This window comes from Balaenoptera musculus, chromosome 5, assembly GCF_009873245.2.
Source record: "Balaenoptera musculus isolate JJ_BM4_2016_0621 chromosome 5, mBalMus1.pri.v3, whole genome shotgun sequence".
Lineage (NCBI taxonomy): Eukaryota > Metazoa > Chordata > Mammalia > Artiodactyla > Balaenopteridae > Balaenoptera > Balaenoptera musculus.
The window spans coordinates 100,484,359-100,489,291 of NC_045789.1; positions in this window are offsets into that span (position 1 = coordinate 100,484,359).

Genomic DNA, 4,933 nt, shown 5'->3' on the forward strand with positions numbered 1-4,933 from the left:
AGCTATGGAGTCATGGAGGAGAGTGTAGTAACAGGTGTGCAGAGGGCAAAGGGGAGAGATTCCTGCACAGAGGATTGGTGTTGACCAGCACTCACCAACCTGAGACGCTTGACTGTTCATCCACCAGGGCGGGTGGGGGCTGAGAGCTGAGGCTCAGGCTTCGGGGATCAGACCCCAGGGACAGGATTGGGGTTGGCTGTGTGAAGACAGCCTGAAGGGGGCTAGTGAATTACAGCTAGCCAGGAGGGAGCCCCCAAAAAAGTCTGGACCTGCCCGGAGAGGTAAGAGACCATCATTTTGGGGTGCGTGACGAGAGGGGATTCCTGATCTGTGTGCCCACAGAGGGCAGGCCACTGCCTAAGCCAGCTCCAGAGATGGGCGTGAGCCATGGCTATCAGCTCAGACCTCAGAGATGGGCATGAAATGCTAACGCTGCCACCAAGAATCCTGTGTGCAAGTGCAAGTCACTACCCACACCCCGTGGGCAGCCAGACCAGCACGTCACTGCCAGGGTCCCATGATCCAGGGACAACGTCCCCGGGAGAACACATGGTGTGCCTCAGGCTGTTGCAATGTCACAATGGCTTTTGCCTCAGTAGGCTCGCCTGCATTCTAATTATGACTACCACACCCCTCCCTCTCCCAGGCCTGAGAGAACAAGAGAGCCTTAATCACTTGCTTTTTAACCCCCTCTGTCTGGGAGGAGAACAGACTCCTGAGGGTGGCCTACACGCAGAGGTAGGGCCAAAACCAAAACTGAACCCCAGGAGCTGTGTGAACAAACAAGAGAAAGGGAAATGCCTCTGGGCAGCCTCAGAAGCTGCACAAAAAACTAGAAAAACCCTGCATCTGCAGAATACCTGATTAGACAATGAATGTTCCCAAAACTGAGGTGGTGGACTTTGGGAGCAGCTGTAGACTTGGGGTTTGCTTTGTGCATATGATTTGTTTTAGCTTTTATGTTTATCTTAGTTTAGTTTTTAGTGCTTGTTATCATTGGTGGATTTGTTTATTTGTTTGGTTGCTCTCTTCATTATTTTAAATTTTTAAATTTTTTATTTTTTATGACTTTTTTTCCTTTTTTCTCTTTTTATGAGTGTGTATGTGTATGTTTCTTTGCGTGATTGTGTCCGTTTAGGTTTGCTTTTACAATTTCTCCTAGGGTTCTGTCTGTTTGTTTTTGTTTGGTTGTTTTGTTTGTTTCTTTGTTTTCTCTTTAAGAGTGTATGTGTTTGTTTCTTTATATGATTTAGTCTGTTTAGCTTTTCTTTCACCATTTGGTTTGTGGTTCTATCTATTCATATTTTTGTTTTCTTCCTTTATTTCCGAGCCGGGTGGCATAGCAGGGTCTTGGTGCTCCAGCTGGGTGTCGGGCCTGAGCCTCTGAGGTGGGAGAGCCGAGTCCAGGACATTGGACCACCAGAGACCTCCTGGCCCCACATAATATCAATCGGCAAGAACTCTCTGAGAGATCGCCATCTCAACACTAAGACCCAGCTCCATCCAAAGGCCAGCAAGATCCAGTGCTGGATGCCACATGCCAAACAACTAACAAAACAGGAACAAAACCCCACCGATTAGCAGAAGGCTGCCTAAAGTCACACTAAGTTCAGAGACACCACAAAGCACACCACCGGACGTGACCCTGCCCACCAGAACAGGTGCACCAGTTCCCTCCACCAGGAAGCCTACACAAGCAACTGAACCAACATCACCCACTGGGGGCAGACACCAAAAAAACGGGAAATATGAACCTGCAGCCTGTGAAAAGGACCCCAAATACAGTAAGTTAAACAAAATGAGAAGACAGAGAAATATGCAGCAGATGAAGGAGCAAGGTAAAAACCAACGAGACCAAACAAATGAAGAGGAAATAGACAGTCTACCTGAAAAAGAATTCAGAGTAATGATACTAAAGGTAATCCAAAATCTTGGAAAATGAATGGAGAAAATACAACAAACGTTTCACAAGAACTTAGAAGAAATAAAGAGGAAACAAACAATGATGAACAACACAATAAATGAAATTTAAAATACTCTAGAAGGAATCAATAGCAGAATAATTGAGGCAGAATAATGGATAAGTGACCTGGAAGAAAAAATAGTGGAAATAAATGTCACAGAGCAGAATAAACAAAAAAGAATGAAAAGGATAGTCTCAGAGACCTCTGGGACAACACTAAATGCAACAACGTTCACATTATAGGGGTCCCAGAAGGAGAAGAGAAAAAGAAAGGGTCTGAGAAAATATTTGAAGAGATTATACTCAAAAACTTCACTAACGTAGGAAAGGAAAGAATCAGTCAAGTCCAGGAAGTGCAGAGAGTCCCTTACAGGGTAAATCCAAGGAGAAACATGCCAAGACGCATATTAATCAAACTATCAAAAATTAAATACAAAGAAAAAATATTAAAAGCAGCAAGGGAAAAGCAACAAATAACATACAAGGGAATCCCCAAAAGGTTAACAGCTGATCTTTCAACAGAAACTCTGCAAGCCAAAAGGGAGTGTGAGGACATATTTAAAGTGATGAAAGGGAAAAGCCTACAACTAACATTACTCTACCCAGCAAGGATCTTGTTTAGATTCAACGAATAAATTAAAAGCTTTACAGACAAACAAGAGTTAAGAGAATTGTGCACCACCAAACCAGCTTTACAACAAATGCTAAAGGAACTTCTCTAGGGAGTAAACACAAGAGAAGGAAAAGACCTACAATAACAAACCCAAAACAATTAAGAAAATGGTATTAGGAACATACATATTGATAATTACCTTAAATGTAAATGGACTGAATGTTCCAACCAAAAGACATAGACTGGCTGAATGGATATAAAAACAAGGCCCATATATATGCTGCCTACAAGAGACCCACTTCAGGCATAGGGACACAGACAGACTGAAAGTGAGGGGATGGAAAAAGTATTCCATGCAAGTGGAAATCAAAAGAAACCTGGAGAAGCAATTCTAATATCAGACAAAATTGACTTTAAAATAAAGACTATTACAAGAGACAGAGAAGGACACTACATAATGAACAAGGGATCAATCCAAGAAGAAGATATAACAATTGTAAATATTTATGCATCCAACATGGGAACACCTCAATATAGAAGGCAAGTGTTAACAGCCATAAAAGGGGAAATTGACAGTAACACAATAATAGTAGGGGACTTTAACTCCCCACTTTCACCAATGGACAGATCATCCAAAATGAAAATAAATAAAGAAACACAAGCTTTAAATGACACTTTAGGGCAGATGGACTTTATTGATATTTATAGGACATTCCATTCAAAAACAACAGAATACGCTTTCTTCTCAAGTGTTCATGGAACATTCTCCAGGATAGATCATATCTTGGCTCACAAATGAAGCCTTGGTAAATTTAAAAAATTGAAATCATATCAAGTATCTTTTCCAACCACAATGCTATGAGACTAGATATCAATTATAGGAAAAAAAAAGTAAAAGATACAAATACATGGAGGCTAAACAATATGCTACTAAATAACCAAGAGATCATAGAAGAAATCAAAGAGGAAATCAAAAAATACCTAGAAACAAATGACAATGAAAACACGATGCCCAAAACCTATGGGATGAAGCAAAAGCAGTTCTCAGAGGGAAGTTTATACCAATACAATCCTACCTCAAGAAACAAGAAACACCTCAAATAAACAACTTAACCTTAAACCTAAAACAATTAGAGAAAGAAGAAGAACAACAACAACAACAAAAATTCCAAAATTAGCAGAAGGAAAGAAATCATAAAGATCATATCAGAAATAAATGAAGGGCTTCCCTGGTGGCGCAATGGTTGAGAATCTGCCTGCCAATGCAGGGGACACGGGTTCGAGCCCTGGTCTGGGAAGATCCCACATGCCGCGGAGCAACTAGGTCCGTGAGCCACAACTACTGAGCCTGCGCGTCTGGAGCTTGTGCTCCACAACAGGGAGGCCGCAATAGTGAGAGGTCTGTGCACCGCAATGAAGAGTGGCTCCCACTTGCTGCAACTAGAGAAAGCCCTCGTACAGAAACAAAGATCCAACACAGCCAAAAATAAATAAATAAATTAATTAATTAATTAATATTAAAAAGAGAAATAAATGAAAAAGAAATGAAGGAAACAATAGCAAAGGTCAATAAAACTAAATGCTGGTTCTTTGAGAAAATGAACAAAATTGATAAACCATTAGCCAGACTCATCAAGAAAAAAAGGGAGAAGACACAAATCAACAGAACTAGAAATGAAAATGGAAAAGTAACAACTGACACTGCATAAATATAAAGGATCATGAGAGATTACTACAAGCAGCTATATACTAATAAAATGGACAACCTGGAATAAATGGACAAATTCTTAGAAAGGCACAACCTTCCAAGGCTAAACCAGGAAGAAATAGAAAATAAAAACATACCAATCACAAGTACTGAAATTGAAACTGTGATTAAAAATCTTCCAACAAACAAAAGCTCAGGACCAGATGGCTTCATAGGTGGATTCTATCAAACATTTAGAGAAAAGCTAACACCCATCCTTCTCAAACTCTTCCAAAATATAGCAGAGGGAGGAACACTCCCAAACTCATTCTACAAGGCCACCATCACCCTTATACCTAAATCAGACAAAGACATCACAAAAAAACAAAACTACAGGCCAATATCACTGATGAACATAGATGCAAAAATCCTCAACAAAATACTAGCAAACAGAATCCAGCAGCACATTAAAATTATCATACACCATGAACAAGTGAGCTTTATCCCAGGAATGCAAGGATTCTTCAATATCAAGAATGCAAATAAATCAATAAATGTGATACACCATATTAACAAATTGAGGATAAAAACCATATGATCATCTCAATAGATGCAGAAAAAGCTTTCAATCAAATTCAACACCGATTTATGATAAAAAACTCTCCAGAAA